Here is a 26135-nt window from a genome sequence, read left to right as displayed (position 1 = left end):
ATGCTGATCCCATCTGTCTAAGTTAGCAGTACCATTTGAAGAGCAGACAAAGTAAACCCTAGTTTTATTGTCAAATAGAAAGCCTTTTCGCAATCACCATGTACAACACTCAAAATCCTTGTCTTCCTTCATACAAACCACCTTAATACAAACACTCAAAGAGAACTCAGAGTTTATTTGGGGATCTGTAGAGTGAGGTTGTACCTGTCTGGCAGTCATTTCTGCTGTGCAGCATGTGTTTGTGAGTATGGTCAAAGCAGCTGGATAGTAGTTCAAAACCCATTTCTACCACTTTCTAAATGTATGGATTCAAATAAGGTTTTTGAAACTCTATTTTCAATTTTTCCAAATATTAAATAGGTATGATATTTATACCTACTTCTGATAACTATTTTGAATAAATGAATTATACATGAAAATTCCTTAGAACAGGGGCTTGCACACAAAATGCATTCAACACTTTTAGTTTTATTATTACTGTTGTTGCTACTATCATTATTGTTGAGAGTAACCCCCTCTGACATAATTACCAAGAACCAAACAATCAGGAAGCAGAGCCTGTGTGTACTGTTTAATAAAGAGATGAATATAAAGCACTCATTTTCGGTGGTTTTGAAAGCATTTAGTAGAGCTTGAAATATACAAAGTCAAACATATGCATGGAGAATTGATGGCTAGGATTTCTTCTCTAATCATCAAGAATGGATTCTCAGCAGGAAAGGAAGTTGAACAACTGTATGAACAGAAGAACCGGCCATTCAAATGGTATCAACTCTGTGACTTTGTCTAGTTACTTAATTTCCTGAAACTTTAATTTTTTTCATGTTCATTCATTTTTTTTTGAAAGAGAGAGACAGAGAGTGAGTTGGGGAGGGGTAGAGGGAGAGGGGGACACAGAATCTGAAGCAGGCTCCAGGCTCTGAGCTGTCAGCACAGAGCCCAACATGGAACTTGAATTCATGAACCGCAAGATCAGGACCTGAGCAGACTTAGGATGCTAAATGGACTGAGCCCCCCAGGAGCCCCTGAAACTAGATTCCACATTTGCTCGTTTGGGATCATCATATCTGTGCCCAGCATTTACAGAGGCTTCAATGAAACAATGTGATAGTTTGTGGTATATAGTGGTGATACACAGCACAGTACAGTAGTTGACTTGAATCCTCACGGATGCAGGATTCTGTTTACAGAATTTATAGACTTTAGAACTCTAAATTGTGCTCTTTCTACTACTACTGTGTTTCAAAATTAATACAATTTTCCAGGTAAGTAAACTAAAATTCTGAAAGTTTCTAACGTACTCAAAATACTGTTGTTGTTTTTTTTTTAAGTGACCCTGAAGTACATCATCATTTATTTCTTGCTGAAGTGCATCCTAATTTCTTTCCTATGCTATCCATTCTAAATTTTTCTCTATTTGGGGTAGCAACTTTGATTTCTCTAGATGTTTTACTGGGTGGCATGGGCCAAATTCTCATCCCCAAATCTTACTATAAACTCCACACAGTGTCTTTTACCAGCACTAATACCTTTTATGCTATAGAGTCAGCCAGGTCATATGATCTGAGCGGCAGGACCCCTTGCATGGAACCTGAACTGTTTACAGAGCCCTTTTCTGCTCTAGGCCCCACTCAAATATGTCTGCCCGTTGGGTCATCCAGGATACGCATTCGAGCGATGTCAGCAATGGCGTATTGCCTGTCTCCAGAACCTAAAGATACCTATGAGATTATGCCTCCTTTCTCACAGATAAGAAATAGAATCAACTGTCTTTTAGTTTGGAAGTCGTGTTGCACCATGTCCCAGACCAGTGGAATCCTAAAATGTTCATTGATATATTGGTCCCCTGATTCTTCCTCATATTATCTCCTATCTCTCCAAGGCAAGTGTCTTACTGTGGCCTCTACTACGCGCGAACTTCTCGTTCATTCATCCCGGTTAGCATGATGTCATGATGTCATTATCGAATGGACAAGTGTGATATTCTAAGGTGTGTTGAGACAGTCCACTTTTCTTCAGTCTATATTTTGACAGAACGCAAGAGGGTTTTCGTGTAGCTCTGGGGAAAGACTATAAACGTATACCATTATCTCCTGCATGTGAATGTAAACTATTTTTGATCCACCCTTTTGATGGGGATGAGGGAAAAAAAGATAAAAATCATTCACCAGATTGATGGCTGAATACCACGGACTTGAGACTATTTAAATCTGTTCTAGTAAATATACACATCTGGTACTGTTGCTCAATTAAATTGGTAGCATCCTACTATTATGTTACAGAATTCATCTGTAGATGAATAGACTGGTAAATTAATGGAGAGATGGTAAAATAAATGGAGAGGTGATAATATCCACGACTCTGTGTTCTCTAGGTTTTGGGTGGCACCAATCTGTGCCATTTTTCTAATTTTTTTTTTCAGTAGCTATTTTGGCAAGAGAGTGAAAGAAGGGTTCAGTTTCAGAACGTTTACTTGGCCATCTTCAGTACAATAGCTTTTATTCTCCAAGCAAAGGAACCAATATGGAACGGAATAATTGAGTATGTCTATTCCAATTAAACATTCAGGGGCCAGGGTGAGCTATCCCTGGGCCAAAACACCATTTATTCTTTGGCTGCCTTACGCTTCAACTTCACCAGGGAAGTTGTAAAACCAGGTTTGAATGTTAACTTGGGTCCTCTACTCTTGAAATATTTAGCTATCACCCACCCCCTCTTGTAAGTGGCTGAAGGCCCCTTGGAGAGGTATTGGAGAAACTTTATACTTGCCATACTTTTCTAGATTGTTTTTTCCTGAAGATCTGGCCTCTTCTTTAGTCACTAGATTCCAAAGGTGAAGTTGTACAAGAATTCATGACTTTTATTGGGTGGCTACTCTCAATCTCTTCATCTTCCAGTCTTCATTTCTTTTTTTAGTAAAGATCATGGAGTATGCTTTTGGCTATTGTCCGATTTACAATATTCATAGCTCTCTGTAGGTCAGGCCCTCCTGGCTGCCACACCAACCCTGCTGTTCATTATGATAATTACACCCCCTTGGCTTCTGAGAATTAAGCACTGCCATCTGGCTTCTTTTATTTGACACCCTATCATTCTCAATGCTACAAGAAGCCGATTGTGTAGTAATATCTTCCAATATCAAGACTAGTCCTCAGAGGAAAACCGTCACTGAGGTTCTCAGTGATGCTGATATTTTTTCAACAGTAGACCCTCTACCAATTTGTTAAACAAAGTGTTTCCAGGCTGTACCATGGCAGATAATCACACAGTGGGTTTTTCAGGCTCACCTCTGCTCTAACATGCCCGCTTCTTAAAGTTTCTTGAGCTCTTCTCCCATGATACGCCCTGAAAGTTATAGTTACTTTTACTTTATTTAATGTGCATCATAACATTCTCCAAGCTTCTACGAGCCCTCATAGTGGCATGTTGGCACAGCTTCCTGTACCCTTTTCAGTGCATTAAATCCTCTACTCCAGAAGTATGCTCACATACAGTACAGCATTTGCAATCAGGTCAATCTGATTTCAAACTTAGTGTTCCTCGATATATTTCCCCTTTGTTAGAAAGTTTTGCACTTTTCTTGTTTATATAAATACTGAAAAGTGTATCACCCTTTTTTAGAATTGACTTATGTTGTTTTTTAACAAAAAGTCTGAATTCATGCCAGTGAATTCTGCTCAGTTATGAAGAACAATGAATACTCACTTTCCTAGCCGATTTTTGTGAATTTCCCTTATATACATACAGAAAAATATAGGTAGGAGAACTTCCGTTTTTATAAGATACAATACATTTTCCTTAACAAAGTGTGTGAAATAGATTAAGTGATCAGTTTGATTGATTAATAAATGATTAAATAATCATAATTATCCATAATAAATAAATAGATATATTTGAAATCTATTTTGTTGGTCTTGTTCACTGAGTGATACTGAGCATCTACAACAATGCCTAACACATAATGCTTTCTCAACAAATATTTGTTAATGAATGACCATTGGGAATAATAGCTCTACATTTGCACGTATGTGTGTATGTGTATGTACATTTATAGTCGCAATATGTCACTTTCACACAATTAAATATTTACAAATATTCAAACAATACGGGCTCCTGGGTGGCTCAGTCATTTAAGTGTCCGACTTTGGCTCAAGTCATGATCTCACGGCTCGTGGGTTCAAGACCCAAATCAGGCTCTGTGTTGACAGCTTGGAGTCTGGAGCCTGCTTCGGATTCTGTGTCTCCCTCTCTCTGGCCTTCCCCCACTTGCGCTCTGTCTTTCTCTGTCTCTCAAAAATGAATAAAAACATTTAAAAATTTTAAAAACATATTCAAACAATATAAATACAAGAAAAAGTAAAAGTTGTAGTTCACTTCAACTTAATTTATTTAATTTATTTGTTTAACAAAGAGGAAACTTCTATGTGATAATGACTGTGCAGGAGACCCAACATTTAGCAAAAATAGAATGATTCCCCCTGAGTAACCATTGTTATCATACCCGTGTTTATCTTTCCAGATATTTTCTTATCTATTTTTAAACACACACACACACACACACGCCAAATATACATTTTTTAACATAAATGAAATTGTGCTCTACATATGACTATGTAATAGGCATTTGGGGTTAAACTAGGGTATCTCAAACTTCTTTACCTCATGGCAAATGTAGAAAATAATATAATATTTATATAGCTCACAAGGAATGACTGGTTGTAACTTAACATATAAGGGACATATCCTTTATTTAAATAATTTTGGTCATATCATTCTGAATCATGAAATAGTCTTTTAATAAGTTATTGAATCCAGGTTGGTAAATTTTAATTTGCAATTTCTGTCTATATATTTATAGGTGTGATTAGACAGTAGTTTTCTTTTATCTTTTTAAAAAAATCTATCTTTTCCAATGTTGGTATAAGGATTATCTTAGCTTTATAGAAGGAGTTGAAAAGCTCTGCATTTTATCTTAAGATCTGAGATTGTTTTTTACATAGATAAAGGGTTTATTTGCTCATAACATATTGATGATTCTCACCTGTAAATCTGTCTTGCCTTATTGCCTTTGGTGGGGAGTTAGAATGAGCTCTTGACTCTTTTCAATTTTTTTAAATAATTCTCAGTCTATTAAGATTATTTTCCTTTTCTTAAAATCAATTCGGTCATCTGTATTTTCTAGAAAAATCATTCTTTTCAACTCACTTTTAAAATTATATATTTTTAATGTATTTTTTTCTCTGTAGCAGATGTGTACGTTCTCATTTAAAGTGAGTTTGTGGTTTCCCTCATTTCTTCTCAGGCCTGGCTGGCTGCTATACTGAATGGGCCAGATTTGTGAGCAAGCTGACTTCCCTTTTAGTTAGTCGATTGATCTGCTCCCACCCCACTAACTGCCAGAAAGAGTGTCTTCACTCTGCTTAAGAACTGTGTCAATGCCTTTCACACTTTCAGCATTGGGTGTAGCTACGGTTCTTCTTTTTGTTCTTATTATCATTATTATCATCATCATCATCCATTATGGAGTCTGAAATCATAACATACTCTCATTGGCTTCACCACTGTGCCTGACACACAGCTAGAAACCCTCATCAGGAGCACCTCTTATTTTTAAGTGAGTCATACGCTGCAAGGGGCCACCATTGTATTATATTGTCGGAAGAACACCAACTCCTCCACGGTCAAGCCTTCACGCGACCCACTGACATGATTGCCCCACTGACTACTCACTCTCTCTGCCCCTTAATCCTGAGCTGACCTTTTTCCTGGTCCACATTGGCAAGAACTGCTTTTACCTTCACAGGTAGGACTTCTCCGTTCTAACGTCTATGTCAATCTGATTCCACATGCGTTCTGATTGCCAGAGTTTTCCAAAATGTCTATGTTGCTGATGGTATCTCTTCCCCTCCTGCAGTCTACTCTGAATGTGCACAAGGATTATAGTATTCACCTCGACCTCACAAATTGTAACTAATGGTCATCTTGCCATTTTGATGGGTTGAAAACAGAAAACCTTTAGAGGCTAGAGAGCTGCCATTTGTATAATATTTGTTTACTGAATGTCGCTATTCATGTGGAAATTATAAGTAATTTCATAGTTCTGTGTATACAACTATATAATGTGTAAATTAAGAATTATAAAGTAATTTTACGTTGTATGTGCAGCTGTCCTTTTTCTTGCTTTTTGTTGAACCGTCTTCAAATTTTCAACAGCCCAGTGTGGACTGGTTTTGAGAGTGGGGTTGGAAAGCATTTCCACCACCATGCAAAGAGTTTCCAATACATGTCAGCACTGTCTGATTTTAAAGTATGTGCATCTTTCAGCACCCAGATTCCCATTCATGATAAGTGACATGTGGACTTTTAGTGCTCGCAGCACCGGGGACTGTCTTTCCTATTCAGACCGTGAAGTCCTTTCAGAATTCCGCAGCATTACTCACCTTGATTATGCCACCAGTCTCTTTGATGGGAGGCTCACCCGCTTCCTTTAAGAATAAGGATGCGATTTAAGGTTTAACTTCAAACATTTAAGGCACTTAAGGTGCCAGGTCCAATTTATTTACAGCTTCTGATTGATGTCTACTTTCTGCGTGGAGCATGCATTGCAGATCCAGATCAGCCGCCTCTGTGCCCTCGTCATCCCCGTGCCCACGTGAAGTGGGCACCCTTCTCTAGGACCTCTTGGTGCCAGAGTCATCTTTTGGTGTCAGTCCTAAACCAAATCTTGGCCTTCTTGTCTTTGTAATTCTAATAAGCTAACTGAAGAGATGTTTGGACAGCATATGCAGGAATAGTGTTCAAATCAGAGCCCCTTAGGAAAATTGAGTGCACGTTTGCAAACTATAGAATCCAACTTTTATTAAGGTGTTCAACAATCCTACTTAATCTGGTTTGGAGCCAATAGAGTATGAAAACCAAAGTAGTTCACGGGGTAAAAGACTATCCTCTTTTGAACAATGTTGGTTGTGGTTTGTTTACGATTCTTGCGTGGTTTATAATGTTTTAGTATAATCTTCCCAGAAAGAAAACGTGGTGTTTGGTGGGGGAACAATGAACGGGCAGCAACATAGAGGACATGGCTTTTAATCCTCTCTCTGTCACTGAGTTGTTTGACCTTCGCCACCTGACCTGTCTGGCCATGAGCTTCCACAGCTCGGAAATCATCTTTTAAGTTTCCTCTTATTTTCTAAGAATCTGTTTTCGATGCTACTGATTGTGTTTTTTTGTTTTACGATTAGGCTCAGAGAAAGTCATGAAAATTCCCATACAAGTAAATAGGCAATCATAATAATGACAAAAACAAAAAATTAGAATCCGCGGCTTCATTTTTTTCCCCTAGCAAGTCTGTAGTTATTCCAGTATTGTCTACAGGTATCTGATTTTATGGGAGTGCCATATTTAAACATTCATTATCAACTCATGCAATCAGACTTAAGTGCACCTAAGTACACCATCTGTCTTTTTCTTTCTTATATATTCCTCTGTAGTCACACACAGAGATCTGCTATTCCAGTAGTGTCTGGAGCCTATTATAGCTGCACCAGTTACAGTGCAATCAGCAGAGGAGGCATTCCCTTCCAAGTCCTGATTTGCAGAATTTAACGGCACCAACATTTATAACGGCTCGACCCTTAAATGTGATACTTTCACACTTTTCGACACAGGTGTGTATTTTATTTCTCAAGGCTCCAAAGGCAAAGTCTATCTTTGGGGGAATAGTTCAAAGCTTGGACCTCTTTTGAAAAAGCCAAAGCATGACAGACGATGTTTTGCAAATCCAGGAGGCTTCTGGTCAAGCTGCACAGTCATGCAAACCACTTCAAGGCTACAATGCAGGCAGAGAATGGTGGGAACGTGGTCGGCTCATTCTAGTCCCTGGGGCAAAAGCTTGGTCCTTTTGATTGGGTTCCACAGCCCTGTTATTTGAGCAGCGTGTCTGGTCTCAGCCCAAAGAGGCATCAGTTCTTTCTCTGCAAAGCAAACTGAACACACCTTTTCAACACACCGGTGATGACTTGGTGGCAGTGGGACCCAAATGTACCGAGCGTCGGCGACAGGTCTTACATTTTGGCAGTGTGAGCATATAAATGAATAGAATGTGGAACTAGGATTAGGGCCTCCTGGAAACCAAATGAGATCCTGAGGGCGTATTCTGGAATAATCAACCGCACATCACTGAAATAAAATTCCACAAAGTATGGTGACCCCTGACATTGAGCTCTTTTACCATATATGCTCTCTTGGGAGAGAAATAGTTGTAGTAATACAGAGGAATTGGCTTTTTAAATTAGTCAGCCTTCATTTCAGTTCCCACCCCCTGCCACTTACTAATTATTTGGTTTAAGCAGGTTGCTTAACCTTCTTTAGCCCTGCTTGCCTCTCAGGTGGTACAGTGATCACAAGACCATTGTTCATAGTCATTGGGAAGATTGACAAGAGCCCAATGTACCAGAGGTATATGGTTACCTCTGCACAAAAGAGAGAAGGAGGGGCGCCTGGGTGGCTCAGTCAGTTAAGCGGCCGACTTCGGCTCAGGTCATGATTCCACGGTCCGTGAGTTCGAGCCCCGTGTCAGGCTCTGTGCTGACAGTTCAGAGCCTGGAGCCTGTTTCGGATTCTGTGTCTCCCTCTCTCTCTCTGCTCCTCCCCCGTTCATGCTCTGTCTCTCTCTGTCTCAAAAATAAAAATAAAAAAAACGTTAAAAAAAAAAACAAAACAAGAGAGAGAATGAAAAGTAATACTATACAGTATTAACTACATGCCAGGCTTTATTCAAGTAACTTTCATATATTTTCTCAGTCCTCGTAACAACCAAGAGATAGACACTATTAATATTCCTACAATACAGATGAGATATCTGCAGAGAGGTCAATTAAGCTGTCTAAGGGCATTCAACTGGTTCTCTGTGGCATCAATATTTGGGGCCAGGAGATCTGACCCACCCCCCACCATGCCCCTGCCCAGCCCATGCTGTCATCTACTAATCTGTATTGTCTTGAAGAAAGCCAAGCAGTTGACCACCCACCTTGCCCAGTGCACAAGTATGCTAAAAAATATATCATTTTCTATGCCTATTTGTCCACAGCTCTTTTGGCATCACATTGTCTTTCTTGACCACAACTGGTTGAACTACTAAAGGGCCTGACTCCAGGATTGTCCATCCATAAATAGGCCAGGAAGTGATAATTTGGCCAAATGCAAAAAGTGGGACAGTAAGTTTTTCTCATTAAGGAATTTGAATGAAGAAGTGCAGAGAATTTGTCCATAAGCAATGGCATTAACAGCTGAGACAACAAGAGGCTAGCGGAGAGTAGCTGTGGTAAAATCAGTTTTATTAGCCCACATTTGAATGCATCATGAATACTTTTAAGGACAAAACACTTGTCTTTTTCTTCTATGATATCATTGTTTCACCATTAAAAAAAAATCTGAAATCTGAATCGTTTAGAACTTGAGAGATACACAAAGAGGCTCACGGAACGAAGTGGTCCTCTGAGTGTGCTCTAACTGTATCTCCGTTGTTTAAAATTCTTCCCAGGCATTTTTTCAATGTTTTAGATTCTTCTTTCCAAGGTGAACACCTTTTTTTTTCTCATGCTTATTAATAATTTTGGTATGCACCAGGACCGATTTGGGTCCATAGTAAATTCTGGAGGCACTGACAGGTTTGGCTTAGAGTGGTAGCAGGTGCCTTAATAAGGAACGTAGTAAGATCGTGAGGTAAGAGCAGGAGAAAAGAAGACAGGGAAAAGGTGGAAAACCTCTCCCAGGCCCACTTCCTAGATATTTCCCTAAAGCCTAACCATCTCCCTTCTCCCAGTGCTTGGTTTCCTCTTTTTTTTTCCTTCTTTATCTTCATAAGACCAAATATATTTCTTAGGATCTCATCACTGCTATTCCTCCAACACTATGAACACTATTATTTATCTTAAGGAGGGCCATATTTCCCAACCAACTGCCCTGGGATACTCTGGCCATAAGGCCAGAATAACTTCCTCTTCCCTCAGATGGAACAGAATCTGATACAAGATAGAAGTATCATTGCTCAATACAGTAGCCTCCAACCATATATGGACATTGAACACTTGAAATGTGATTAATCCAAAGCAAGGGTCTGCCATAAGTGTAAAGTACACACTGGATTTCAAAAACTTATTGCCAATAAAAGAATAAAAGGTATCTTATCATCTTTACATTGATTATCTGCTGAAAAAAAGCACCTTGGAATATTTGCTTAAACAAAATATAGTATTGCTATTAATTTCAATCTTTCCTTTTATTATTTTTAATGTGGCTACTAGAAAATTTAAAATTATATATGCGGCTTCCCTTATATTTAGGTGGGGTTGCACTGGTGTAGAAGTTGACAGCAATCCTATTTTCATTTTTATTAAAATATTGGAATTAATAGTGAAGTTAATGCAGGTTATTTTAAAATTACATGAAATAAGCAGCAAAGTGTTGCTATGGCCATTTTGCTTTATAACAATCTCTGACAGTGAGGAATTCTATGCAAACCAAAATTATAAGAAATGAGTCAGCAGAAATTCTAAAGGAAGGAAAATATACAGAAGGAGTACAGGATCAGGAATCCAAGCTTCATAAAGCTGCATGAAAAATAGATGACAATATAGACAAGAATTGAGAAGATAACTCTGCCTCCTGGGTAAAGGGCAGATGTCCCCAAGTCCAGCTCTTGAGGTCCGCATCTTGGATCTGGAGCCATCCTTCAGTTCCAGCTCTTTCCAAGGTTATGGGTGTGTCACTTCACAGTAAGCCCCCTACTCCCAGAGGAAACTTTTCTTGTCTTTGTTAAGCACCTTCTGTTACGGAACCAGGCTGGAACGCTGGCGGAAAAACGAAGCAGCACTCGGAGATCTTGGTGGATTGGAGATTTATTGAACACCAGCGGACTCAGAGGAGACCTTTCCTCCAAAGATCTGAGCCCTGAATGAAGGGGGGAAGGGTAATTTATAGTTGTCACCTTCCATACCTTTGGCGGCTTTTTGCGGCAAACAGGGCAAGAAGAACCCGGAAGAGGGGGTCTCTAAGCTAGAGACCAGGTCTTGTTTTAGTTCCCAGCCATCGTATGGTGTAAAACTTTATTCATTTTCCCAACACTTCAACATACAAAGCACTTTTCTTTTGCTCGGGAGTGTAATAGTGAATAAACCAAGCAGGTCTCTGCTTACACTTTGAGGGAAAGAAACCAGTAATATAGAAATAATCAGTATAAAATAACTATGAAACAATAGCTAAGCACAAAAACAAAACAAAACAAAACAAAACAAAAACTGATGTAGTGAAAAGATCTCTAAAGACTGTAAGACAGGTTGATTCCACAGAGGGTTTTTGTCAGAAGATGACTACCCTTATTCAGGAAGTATCCATTGAGCTGAGATGTGGAAAGTGAAAAACAGCCATTCATGCAAAGAGCCTGGGGTACGGAGAGGAAAAGGGAAAACATTCCAGAGAGGAACAGCAGGTACAATGTCTCTAAGGCAGAAAGATTTTTAGTTTGTTGGAGAAACAACGTGATTATGATTGGAGGGAAGGAAGTGGTGTGAGAGAAAATGAAAGAGTCTGACAAGGGACCTTGTCTAATATAGTCATGTAAACAATTTGAATTTTATTTTGAATGCACTGGAAAGCCATTGAAGAGTGTTAAGCTGTGGAACTGATGAGGTTTTTGGGGTGATAGTGGGGTTTGTGGGGTCCAGAGTCGACGGCCAAGAAAATTCTTGAAGACGTCCTTGGTGCAAAAAGATGATTTTACTGAAGTTATGGGTACAGGACCAGTGGGCAGGAAGAGCTTCCCTTGGGCCATGAAGAGATGCCGGTTAAATACTGTGGAGTTGGGGGAGGTAAAGTCCAGGTGAAGTTTCCAGTGAGATTTTCATATGCTAAAGACGACTCACAGGATTCTGGAGGCCTAGCTATTGTCAGACTAAGGTTGTTTTTCCCTCTAGCAAAGTATTAGCATGAAGACAGTGGGGAGTTCCTGGAGAACCGGTTTACTCTGCCAGCCTCAAGTGTTTGTCAATGGGCTGCAGGTTATAAGGAAATTTAGTTCTGCCATTTCCTTCTGCCTTTGCTCCCCACATCACTATGGAGGGGCGATGGAGACTTAGATCCTACAGGACTATGATCTCTATCAGTTAACCATTTGTTTTTCCCCTTTTCTTTGTTCTTGGGCAGCCAGGAGTGCCTGAAGAATATCATACAAATCCCACCTTGGCTGGGGGGGGCGGTGTTTCCAGCCTGTCACATTGCCTTATGCTCCCTCCTCACGATGATACAACCAATTAGGAATCTACCACAGTGGTCCAAGCAAGGTGTGATAGAAGCTTGCATTTGAATAATTCCTGCTCCTTTTGAATCAACATAATACAGGATTGTGCCATTTAAATCACATGTATTGAGGGCGCCTGGGTGGCTCAGTGGGTTAAGCGGCCGACTTCGGCTCAGGTCATGATCTCGCGGTCCGTGAGTTCGAGCCCCGCGTCGGGCTCTGTGCTGACAGCTCAGAGCCTGGAGCCTGTTTCAGATTCTGTGTCTCCCTCTCTCTGACCCTCCCCCATTCATGCTCTGTCTCTCTCTGTATCAAAAATAAATAAACATTAAAAAAAAATTAAATAAAATAAATGACATGTATGGAATTTACCAAGAAACAGTAATATTCAGCTAGTTTTTACATGTTCAATTCTAAACTGTGTCTGGTTTCTTGGCCATTTAGTATTTCTAACATAAAACACATTGTTTCATCTAAGATATCAATGTTAGCACTTTAGGCTCCAAAGAGAGGATGTTTACTTCACCTGAGTACATTTATTACCTCATAACCAATCTTGGGCAAGAGTTAGCAGGGCTCAGTAGAAATGTCAGAAGAGCCAAAAAAACTTGTGTTCATGTCCTGGCTTATTCAGCTTCTGACTGTGTCCTTGGGCGAACCACTTCCACAAAGCCTCAGTTTATTTCCCTATAAACTGTATTTGTTCTGTAAGTTATTGTATGGATCAAGAAAAGTGAACATGCTATAAAACTCAGGAGTTTTCTATAAATACAGGGTGCTATTGACAGCTGTCACAACCTCAAAGCATCTTCAAGGACTAGGTGGGCCTGGCTCTGTGTAAGGTGTATCCGTTGGGCCTGTGGGTGGTTTCTGCCATTGTGGTAATAAAAGCCCAATGTTGTCTGACATTTCAATTTTTTCTTCAAAAGAAAATCTATAAATCTTGATTTTGGGGGGGGGTAAAAATCTCCATTTTTAAGTTTTGATAGCTAATTAAAATATAATTCAAAAAAATAATTTTGTAGACCAAATAAATCATATCCATGGGCCAAAGCTGGATAGAGATCAGTCAGTCTATTAACTTTCATTGTCTCCAATTTACATGGTCGCTAACACCCCCCAAACCTCCATGTTGGCACCTTAAGTTAAGAGTATTTATTGTACTGATTGTATCAAATATAGTCCAATCTTGTAGTCACCAATTATTTGTAATTATTTCCACGATGAGGGTTTTTCACTTCAGGTGGCCAATTACTTCCTATCAAATTATCACTGAAAACCATTATTTTCATTTCCATTTGTAGACATCTCAAGACTTTATTTTCCATTTGGTACAAGTAAATGAAAAGGAAATAATAACAGCCAATGCAATTATGACTGTGATCTTATCTGTCTGGATTGATTAGAAGTCCTTACTCTAATCATGCAAACTCTTTGTTAATGTTAAGTTTATTATAACCCAGTTTCAGATGTAGTGATGTTTTTAGAGATTTCACTCATTTTATATTTTTATTTTATAAGATGTTGGGAATGCAGGATAGGAAAAAGGAAAAAGACCTAGTTACCAAAGGGACCTAGTTTTCCTGCAAATTGGCTTCCCCACACTGATCTCTGTGAAAATCTTTCTCCATTTATCAAAACTCTGTCTCTGGTGAATTTCAGTGAATTACGATGGAGTGTTGCTAATTCATACTAATGAGTGGGATACCCAGTGCAGATTATTGAATTCTGAGAATTAGCAAGTGAACAACAACAAAAAAAAGGAGGGTGGGGGGAGGAATGACAATAAATTGAGACCACTGCATCACCAAAATGTCCTTTGTTCACTTGTTTTCTTAGTTATAAGCTAGTTTTTAATTAATTAGGTGAATATATCATTGCTATTAGTGCAAATTATGTCCCTAGAGTTTTCCGACATTAAATATTAGTTAAAAATCAGGTGCAAGTTTATTTGGCAGCGAGTTGAAATAAAGCATTGGCAAAAGAACAAGGAGAGATTTAGATTGGTACTAAATTCACTAACTTTCCACTTAATATAATATTCTTTTTTTTTTTAGCCTTGCCATCAGTACTTGGTATTAAATATGATTCTCAGTTATCAGCCAAGAAAATCGACCAGTATTCCAAAGGAGGGCTGTCCACTGTTGAACATTTACCTGCCTAAAGTAATGGCAACTAGATGTTCATAGGTGTTGGCATGGGTGCTGCTTCTCAAGGTAGCCCCACAAATACCTTAGGGTGCAAACAGTTCCCTCCCCCCTCCATTTTTTTAGGAAAACAAAGGAAGAAAGATTGGGTAGAATGTAATGAAAAATTACAATTAAGTTTAAGAAAAATGTTAAGCATTGGAGACCTCCTTATTTTATTTATTTTTTAAGGCTTATTTAAGTAATCTCTATACCCAATGTGGGGCTTGAACTCACGGCCCCAAGATCAAGACCCACATGCTCTACAGGCTGAGCCAGCCAGGTGCCCCCAAAAGCTCCTTATTTCATAGGTGATGAAAATGCAGTTCCAAGAGAAAGAGAGAGAGAGAGAGAGAGAGAAAGAGAGAGAGAGTGAGGTCCCATAGAGGGAGATGAGTTTCATGCTTTCTTCAATATACCTCCTGGATGCTGAAAGATGCCTCGTACTCCTTGCATTTTTGTTATTTATTCTTTTAATGAATGTTAGGCGGTATGAACTAGGATTGAATTGGTTTCCTGCTCATACTGTGCCTACAACACCTAGTAGAATTTATAAGCAAAGAATAATCACTCAGTAAACATGCATTAAGTGGCAGTGCTTACATTGCACCAGGATCTTAGGACACAGCTGTGGATCTTTCCTTTAGGGAGCGCACATTCTTGAGAAGGAAAGAAAAAATAAGCAAATAAATACAGTAGGATGTTTCTGTGATGTAGGGTAAACTCACATTTCCTTGAAAGCCCAGAGTAGGAGAAGCAAGCCCAAGAGTAGGGTCAGAAAAGGCCCCTAGTAGGAAATGGTTGAGCTGAACTGTCAAGAATCATATTTACTTAGCTGGAGAAGGTTGGAAAAATGTTTAGGAAACTTCACCCAGTTCACTGTGTGGAGTGAATAGAAAAGAACCCAGCAGGTAGGTAGGAAATAATTACAAAAGACCTGTTATGCCTTGTGAGCTGCTTATGTTTTATTTGGTTGTCATCAGGAGCAGTATCAAAGAGGGACCAAAGGGACAAGACTGGGGCAAGAAGCTCAATGAGAAGACTTGCAAGGGTCTACTTGAGATTTGACAAGGGCCCCCTGGGATCTCTTACGGCTACCCTGAGCATAGTTCCGCCCCTAGTGGTATATGGGATTTCTGGAAAAGTACCTTTCCCCCAATTTTAGCCTGCAGTTTGAATGAAATGACTTCATTCTCAGCTTCAAGGGTGATTCTCAATTAACTTAAGCTAATCACTAAATTCATTCACTTGGCCATAGTAATTAAATTGAGACTGGACATGTGACTCAAGGTCAGCAAATGAGACCAGAGAATATCTGGACTGGGGCTTTTGGAAAAGAATCTCCCTTGCTCTTCTGGGAGAACTACTGGAAGTAATATTCTCTCTTCTGGAGCCAGGGCACATGTAGTCTGGACAATATTGGCCACCATATTATAAACAGAAAGAAAACCAACTGTTAGATTAAGCCAGCACTACAGAAAGAAAACATAGAGAAGTCAATGTGGCAAACCTTACTTTAAGTCTACACTAACTCTGGGTCTTAGAGTTATGCAGAATTATGAATTATTTGTAATCAGCTATGTTATTTCAAGGTGTTGTGTTTTTTTCTTCCCCCTCACTTGGACATTCCTGTTCCTGGAAGCATCTTAACTGCTAAAAACCTGGTTGCAGCAGTGACAGTCTGCATAAAGGTAGAAAATTAGATGACCTCTTCCAGTTTCTTCATTCTCATGATTCCACCTCACTTCTTGTTTATTAAGAAAACGTGAAGCCTGCACACCGCAGGCTGGTGACTGACGAAAAATGGCAAAAACATCACAAGAGTCAAATGACTCCTCCACAGTCCCCTGACAGCTTTTCTCCCTTCCTCTCTCCCAGCCTGCCTGTCTTTGGCTGCCAAGAATTTGCTGTTTGCTTCTCACTTCCCTCATCCAATCCACACTGAGAAGATAACGTGCCCAGCTAGCTCCAGAACAGAAAGCTGAATGTTGGCACACATTTCGCCTTGAATGAAAATAACCTACCCGTGCAGAGTGGCCTCTGCTCTCCAGGGCTGAGACTATATTGGGTTCAGTGGTGAGTTCTTCGGCCGTCTGGTCCTGGGATTTCAACTAATGGCTTTGGGGTTTTGCACAAGCCACATGCACCTGCCTTTAATGTTGCCTCCATGGATAAGAGCTTGTCATGTTGTATGATATTACATAGTTACTCCAAAGGGGCTTTCTGGCTAAGTGACAGCATTTGACATGTCTCTAATATTGACAGGAGTGGTGACTTTCAAGTGTTCTATTTATTTCAGGTAGAAAGGGTGCAGAGATTTTTTAAATAAGATAAACATATGCAAAGGAACCTTCTAGCTTGGTATAGTAAAAATATCAAGGGGGTTTGAATACTGGCTCTGCTCTTTTCTTGCCATGGGCCACTGGTCAAAGTTAGAGACTCAGCCTGTCACCGTGGAATGGAAATGATGATACTGCCTACCTTTAAGCATCATACATTTTTAAGTAGGCTCCACGCCCTGTGCGGGGCCCAACTCAGGGCTCAACCTCATGACCCTTAGATCAAGACCTGAGCTGAGATAAAGAATCAAATGCTTAACAGACTGAGCCACCCAGGCACCCACAAGCACCATAATTATATTATCTCATGTGTCTAAGTGTCTTGTGTGATGTCTGGCTCATTGTAGACCAATCATGGCACATATATTAATTGGGATTTCCTGCAATGCCCATAAACTTTTCTAAGTAAACAGCTGTAATCAAGCCCTTAACTCTGAAAATCCTTAGACAACCTTGTTTCTACCACAAGGCTTGGCTTCTTTGGCCACAGATGAGCATACCATTGGTAGCCAGACCCAAGATAGCTGACCCATGAGGTGACTGAAAATTACAACCTGGCATGGTGCCTGAATATGACCTGCTTCCAAGAGCTTAATGGACTCTTGCTTGAGTTCTGAAGGAATCAGGGGGTCGGTAACAAAGATTGAGACTGAAAGGATTTATACAGAGAAGCTGTGTTATAAGACTAAGCCATGAAGAGTCACAGAGGTTATGAGAAAGGAGACCACGTGTCAAGTGGCAAAATTCAGAAAGATTTATAGACAGAATCAATGGGTTTATGGTGAGAGAAGTAGATAAACCCAGAGAGAAACAAATGTATTCAGAGTAGCTGAATTACATGAGTGGCAAAGCATACAATTGAGACCTTTGAGACATTTGAGAAATGAACATTTTTGCTAAGGACCTTGCAACCCCCAATAGATCATCTACAGGCAGGATGGTCTAGGAGGAGGCCATATAGTAGAACTGTTGATGATATAACTCTGAAATCAGAGCAGCTGGGCTCAAGTCCTAGCTCTGTCACTAACTAGCTGTGGGAATTTGGGCAAGTTTTTCAACCTCTACACTACCTCGGTTTCTTCTATAACACAAGGAAACATGGGACCTACCATTAGAGCCATTATGAGGGTTAAATACACGTGAAGGCTTAGTACATTACTGGTGCAGAGTCATTTTTCAATAAATAAATATTAGACATTATTAGCTTTCATCAACTATGCCTCAGTAGTCATAAAACTGACATGTAAGCAGCCCCTCAGCTCCAGTATAACTCTTGTCTCCCTTATGTCCAAATGCATCTTATAATTAACATCACTGTCAATCACAAGAGCCTAATTAAATAAATATCTATTATCAGTTTTGTTTGAAGAACAAGATATACAAGGACAAAAAAGGAGATTAAATGTTAAATACAATAGTAATAGTTACCTTTTGTGTGTTCTAACAAGTTTTGTGCTGTTCATTCAGTCCTTTACCTATTTGGTCATTCATTTATTCAGTCTTCAAAGATGTATTGAATTTCAACAATGTTGGAAAGTCATTTTGAAAATGCAGCCCTGTGCTTATGGAGTTTTAAGACCCTGTAGCATTAAGCAAACAGTGATGCAGGATCATTTTAGAACCGAAATCTGAGGGTGAACAATCTTCTTACTTCCTTACCTCATTTAGCTAGTAACTCAAAAATCATCTTTTCAGAGAGTTCTTGTGTAACAGAATGTATTAATGAAGATAAGATAGGTAATATGGTGGTTAATAAACTAACACCATATTATTGGCTTACCAAAACAAACATATATTTGTTTTTCATATTACGTGTGCAAAGTCGGTTAGTCAGGTGGTCTGTACCCCACACAATCACTAATGGAGCCAGGTTGATGAAAACTCTGCCATCTTTTATCGGAATTATCTGGAACATGCAGCCTCCCACGGCCTCAGTGGCAGAAGAAGAATTGTCATAGAGCCATTTCACAGCCTCTCTGAAACGCTCTTAGTGGAAATTACCACATCACTTTTACTACTAACGCATTGGTCCAAATCAGTAATGTGGGCCAATGTAAGTGCAAGGGGCTGGAAAGTCTTCTCAGATACCAGGGAACACAGAGAACTAGTCATCTGTCCTGGACCATCTCATTCAAAGTGTAACTCCAACTCTAATCCTTCCCATCCTCTTCCCTGGATGAAGTCTTTATCACCATTTAATATACATCTCCTAACTAGAATGTAAGCTTTAAGAAGGAAAGCATTCTTGTTTCATCTTGTACACAGATACATTCCCTAGCATCCAGAACAATGTTTGGCACAGATAAGGCACTCAAGAAGTGTCTGTTACATAGGGGCGCCTGGGTGGCTCAGTTGGTTGAGCTGCCAGCTTTGGCTCAGGTCACGATCTTGCAGTCTGTGAGTTCAAGCCCCGCATCGGGCTCTGTGCTGACAGCTCGGAGCCTGTTTCGGATTCTGTGTCTCCCTCTCTCTGACCCTCCCCCGTTCATGCTCTGTCTCTCTCTGTCTCAAAAATAAATAAATGTTTAAAAAAAAAATTTTTAAAGAAGTGTCTGTTACATAAATGAATAAACGAATCTTTTTGGTGGCAAGGGGTAGCAAGTTTAAGTGGTAAGGAGCATTAAAAAAAAAAAAACTGAGATAGGAAAGAATTTGTTTTGTTCAAAATAAAAGGATTAAGTGAAGACAACTGAACTCCTCTGGTTGCTGCCTGCGGTGGGATCTGATCAACCAATGAGTAATTCTCAGAACTTGAGGATCTCAGTAGTTCCAGGTTTTGTTTTTTTCTTCTAATCATGAGTCATACCATGTTCTCAGTCTTCCTGAGTGAGTTGAAAAGGAAGTGTATTGGGGAAACAATAGAAACCAAAATGGAAATTCTGGGTTCTAGTTCCAGCTGTCACTTACTAGTCATATGACTTTAGTCAAGACACTTCATCTTTCCATGCCTTAGTTACTGTATCTTTAATAGGGATGATACCCTTTCTCCCTTCTACCTAAGAGACAATCTACTAAGAAAGACCTCTGTAACCCAACTCAATTTTATAAGGTACTCTCAGTATAACAACTTACTTGTTGCTTATGCAAACTCCTCCGGGAGAAGTTGATCAATGGTCAGTCCCCACCCTCTCAACTTCTTGCTACACTCTACAGGCATCTGAAAACTGAAAGGCAGAAAGGTGGATTTACCAACTAGTAGAGGGGATTCACATCTCATATTTAGATTCCAAATCCATTGTTTTTTTTCCTTCACACCACAAAAGTATTTATAAAATGTAAATATATTTTAATGTTGTGATCTGAGTTCTGAGGGGAATACATTCCCTTTTTCAAATTCCATTTTCCTGTTGGATATACCAAGACAGAAAACACAGTCTTGGTCCTATGTCTTGGGGCCCATAAGTAGCCCCATGGCAGCAAAAGAAAAGGAAGCTACACAGCTTGTCACTGCAGGGAAACCCAATGGAGAAAGAGCCATGCTCCATGTAGGTAGTAAAGCAAAGTGAGGGAGGGCTTTAGAAGGAATGCTTGGGAGTGGTTATTTTCACCCTCAACTCTAAGTACCAAAGCAACACGATGTTCTATAGGAAACCATTATACTAAGGAGATGACCCCAGGTGGCACCAAGGGCACACTTCATCTCAAAGACATGAAATTGCTGGACTATGAGAACTGAAGCAATTCCTAGAAATGGGGACTCAAAAGGCCAGTGTAGGCTATGTGTTGTTCAAGGTGAATCCATCTGGATCAATGCCATCTTGTCAATGAAAATCACAAAGGATTCCATAAAGTCATACTATAGAGATTAAGGAACAGGCATGTTTGGAGAATGGGGAAACATTACATCAGCCAAGGGTCAGCTAGATGGGGGAGGCAAGAGTCTACCTGATCCTCCCATCATCCCACAGAGAGTTAGCTCAGAACCAGGACGTGGCTGTGCATGTGGGGCAAATCTGCATTCCAGGGAAGGGACCATGCCCCACTCCTCATTCACTATTTTTATGGCAAGTATGAGAAAGGAGTCTTATCTATAGAGAATGCACAGTCATCTTGCCACCAGATGATCTGATGGGGTTACCAGCAGTTTTAAGCATTGTCCATCCCTGGAGTCTCTAGCACCATGAGAAAGTTCAGGTCCTTTCTAAATTTTTTTAATGCTTATTTATTCTTGAGAGAGACAGAGAGAGAGAATGAGTGGGGGAGAGGCAGAGAGAGAGGTAAGCACAGAATCGAAAGTAGGCTCCAGGCTCTGGACTGTCAGCACAGAGCCCGAGGTGGGGCTAGAACTCATGACCATGAGATCACGACCTGAGCCAAAGTCAGACGCTCAACCAACTGAGCCACCAGGGCACCCCCATGTCCCTTTCTAGAAGGAAGGAGACCCCAGCCTATGAAAAGTCAACCTGAGTGCAGTCCCTCCCCCTGGGGAAAACATCAAGGAAAGGGTTGCTGGCCCCACCAGCTCAGTGTCCAAGCATTCCAGAAAGAGCACCCGGAGTCACTTTCCAATGGCTCAGATCCTCTCCCACACTGTGTCACTGCCCTGGTGTCCCCTAGTGTGTTGGAGAAAAAGTTACTAAGCAAAAAGAACCTCGCATGGCTGAGGCAACTTCATCAATATAGTTTGTTAATTAAAATAAGACCTGAATCGGAGTTGTGGTTTTTTTTAAATAAACTAAATAAGATATAATTTATACTGATTTTTTTGTTTCATTCTGTTGCCACTTAAAAAAAAAAAAAATGATTCCAAGGCTGCATTCCATAAGGGCATTTCATTAACTGGTTGAATTTAAGTGACTTAATTGATGTAGTTAAAGCATTAACTCTGCTGATAAAAAATAAAATGACTCAGGGCAAACACACTGTCATATTGTTATTATTGAACACGGACTGCAAAGCGCCAGCCCAGGAGTTGCTGCAGAGCACAGTTAGACACGGTCCGTGTCCCAGGGGCATGCAATCCCAGCAAGGTTGTTATATGGTATTCATTGCAATTTGATGAACTTCATTTATCTAGACAGCCACTTATTTAGGATGAATTGGAACCTACTGAATCATCTTAATTCAGAGGCTTCTACTGCACCATGGGTCTGCAGCAGCTATTAAACTTGAGAAGATTCGGCGGCCATGACACAATGAATGTATTATTCCCACAAAATTATCTGGGTGTGATGAATCATCAGCTTTATGGACAGGTGTTGGGTGATACCCACTCTCACCTTTCTACCCCCTTAGGTTTATAAGTATGATATCAGTGCTGCAATCACAGTTACTCATCTTCCCCGATGAAGAAGTTATCTGTCACAGATGATGCTATTTCCCCAATAGCACAATCATTCAATTCTTGGGGAAAAAAAAAAAATCACACAGCCTGAAACCCTGATACAAGGAGAGGGTTCCCCTAGGCACTGAGTTCTCTGAAGCGATGAGTTAATGAGGAGAGAATAGTTCTCTGTGAGAATAGTTCTCTCCGTAACAGATACCTCCACTTTATGGCATTCTATTACTAATTGAGAGTAGGAACTCCCATAAACTATACTTGGAGGATTTATTTGGATTATTTACAAGGCCAAGGGAAAAAAAAAAAACACGCAAATAGAGACGTACATGTAGAGTGACTCCAATTGCCAAACACTCGTACATTCTGTTTGTAGACTGAGGGCTTTTCGCAGACACGTAATGTGTAAGAGTTGGGGGGAGAAAAAAAAAAAACAAAAACCTTAGGGCTGTCACCCTCCAAATTTTTGGCCCCTCTCTAAATTCAGTGCCAGAGACTTTTATAACCTCCAGACCAAGTGTATGTTATCTTGGATGGGAAAGCTGAAATTTCAAAACTACAAACTAAATAGAAGAAAATTATTCCAAAATGCACAGCAACTTTTAAACCTCTCAGACTCAAAAAGCTCTAAGGGCATGGTATCGGCCAGGATTCTCGAGAGAAACAAACAGGACCAATCTATATATTGTGTATTATTTTAAAAAATATACATGATTTATTCTATACAATAAATACATGATTTATTCATATGTATAATCATATACATGATATATAAATCATATATCTGTATAATTTATTTTAAGAAATTGGCTCACATAATTGGGTGGCAAGTCTGAAATTGGTAGGGCAGGCTGGCAGGCTAGAAACGCAGGTGGGATTTGAAGTAGAATTCCTTCTTGTCTGAGAAACTTGTTTTTGCTCTCTTGCCTTCAATGGACTGGATGAGGCCCACTCATATTATGGCTTTTCCCTCTGTTGTAGATGTTACTCACATCTGCAAAACATCTCCACAGCAACCTTAAATGAGCGTTTGACCGGACAACTGACCGCTGTAATCTAGTCAAGGTGACACATAAAATGTAACCATCACAGGCATCAACTCTCTTTGTCACTACTTAATGCTGTGAACTTCATCAAACAGTATTTACTAAATTCGCATATACAAAACTCAATAGGGTCTGTTCAATAAAAAAGGATCATCTAACTTTTTCATATTATGGCTTAAACCAAAAGTTACTTGGATTTGAAACACATCGCACTTCTTTTTGCCGATGTCAATTATCTTGCTGAAAGGGCATTTCTTATGTTTTGTAACCCAGGTGTTGGCAAATGATGGCCCACTGCTAACTGTGACCCACTGCCTGTTTCTGCATGGCCATGAGCTAAGAAGGGTTTTATACTTTTAGATGGCTACATTATGAATAGTTATGGAAGGAATCGTACACCCCAAAATGGTTAAAACAATAAACTTCATGTTATTTGTTATTAAGACATACACAAAAGCTACGTAGGAACCTACATAATATCCAGAATGCTGTCTCTTGACCCTCAAACTCTAAAATATGTGACATCTGACTCTAAAAATGTTGCTGTGCTTGCTATAAACCAAATACTTTCTCATTGAGGGAATAGGCTAACCCCCACCTGGTTAGATGGACATCACAGTAACACATTTCTTTGATCCATCTCACAATTTCATAATTCCTCAAGAAGCATTGAAAATACTAGCTTTGTTTGCATCTTACTTCAAATCCTATCTTTATAAATAGACTTTAAGGAAAATATCAGGAGCTCTGGTATTTAATGGAAGAAGTCCTTGCTTAAAGCTAGAAAAGGAAATAAGGCGGCAGACTCCCAAGGCCCACCATGGTCTGGCCCTTTGATTTCCCCTTCAGCCTCACCTCCTGTGACTCCTCTACTCCTAACTTTAGTCCAGCTACATGGACCTTTCCTTTGTTTTTCTTTTCTTTTCTTTTTTTTTTTTAATGCGTGTTTATTTATTTTTAGAGAGACAGAGAGGAAAAGAGAGATCCCAAGCAGGCTCTGCACTGACAGCCCTGATGTGGGCTCAATCCCATGAACCATGAGATCATGACCTGAGCCAAAATGAAGAGTCGGATGCTTAACCAACTGAGCCACCCAGGCACCCCTTCTCTGTTTCTTGATTATTTCCACCTTGTTCCTACCTCAACTATTCCCTCACCCTGGGGCGCAATCCTCAAAGAGCCTCACATGGCTGCCTTCTCGTTGTCACCTCAAACGGGACATACTGAGGCAGACTATCCGGGCTCATCCTCCTGACCCACCCCGGTAGCCATTTCCCCATCTTACTATGCTATTTTAATTTGTACATAGTACTGTCTCGAATTATTTGTGAATTCATTTATCATCTTTCATCAGTAGATGCTGGCTCTAAGTGAGCAGGGATCTTGCTTGTCTTGTCCATGGCTGTACCCCATTATCTAGACTATTCCATGGCCATGGAAAGTATTCAGTTAATATCTGTGAGATAAGCTAGTGGGAAGGCAGAACACAAGCCAAACTGGATTAATGTGTTATTGTCCCTAGAGATTAGTATTCCAATTAAGTCACCATTGGGTTCAGAGTGGATTAGAAAGTATTTAATCTGACTGTTCATTCATTTAAGTAAAGGAATTGAGGACCCAACTCAGGCAAAGTTCTAGATGCTGCAGACATAACAGTAAAGAGGAAAGACAAGATCCCCACACTCAGGAATGTCACAAAATGATACATCAGGAACAGAGAAGTGTGGGATGCCATACTCCAGTGGTATTATAAAATATACTTCATATAGTTGACTGGATATGTTTTTCTTACCTCAAATACTTTCTCAAACTGCTTTGAATCCTATTTTCTAGCATTAATACATCTGAGCATTCACAATGCCGCCATGCATATGTATGGCTTTGACACTGGATCAATGTTACCTGTAAGGAATTATTATAAAGATTTAAGCTAAAAGGTAAAGAAAAGACAGAAAAATATATTTTTTTTGCACCGCTTCCCAATTGTGGTTTTGAAAATCTCAGATGACCTCCCAAGCCCAGGTTCCCTGTCCCAAGAGGAAAGGCCAACAGCAAAGCCTGGCAAATAATCCAGTGATAGATTCAGAGCAAGAACGGAAGACAGAAGTAGGGACACTGGTTCTGTATGTGGTGCTTCTCTGGTTTGCTTCACGGAGAATATTGTATGTGTAATTCGATCGGCATGAGATTATTAAATAGCAAAACAACAACAACAACAACATGAAGTTCTACCTGATAAATCTTTCTTTCTGATTCTGCCAATATCGGTATGACTGCCCCATGACCTTGTTTCTTGGGATGCACGCTTCTAAATACACACACGCGCACATGCACAAATTAAAGGGGGATGTAAGGGCTTTTCTCTAGTTTACTTCCTGGCAAATTTAGTAAAAAAGAAGAAAATTGCATTCCAATCAGCCTTTAACACAAAACTGAGAAAAGTTTTGTCTTCCTTTCATATATATATATATATATATATATATATACACTTTTTTTTTCCTACTGAGTGAAAGTGACAGATGGGTAGACATAACTACCACAGAACTAAAAATCAGGAAACCTGGTTGGACTGTATCTCAAATCATCTTCAACCTTAAAGAAGATTGATTGAAGAACTTTATTCTCAGTTTCCTCATCTATAAAATGAATGCGCCCTATTATATCTTCTCTAATCTGCTCATTCCCAGTTCTAGGCTCTACCATAAAATTCAGTTTGTAAAAATAAACAGAGCCCTGCCTCATTATAATAAGCATAGCCAATTTAAAGCAAGGATGATCCAGAATTTTTTGGAATTTCAGGACTGACACTGTATACATATGTCAAAACATATAAAATTGCACACTTTAAACGTGTTCTGCCTGTTGTATGTTAACTATACCTTAATAAAGCTCTGATTAAAAAAAAAGAATGACACTTCAGCTCATTATCTAAAAAGAATTAAATTAGCAGCATTTTGGAGGGAAAAACAAGAAAGACATATTTTTACGTGGGTA

Source organism: Panthera tigris, chromosome B1, assembly GCF_018350195.1.
Source record: "Panthera tigris isolate Pti1 chromosome B1, P.tigris_Pti1_mat1.1, whole genome shotgun sequence".
Classification (NCBI taxonomy): Eukaryota; Metazoa; Chordata; class Mammalia; order Carnivora; family Felidae; genus Panthera; species Panthera tigris.
Note: the sequence above shows the minus strand (reverse complement) of the source record.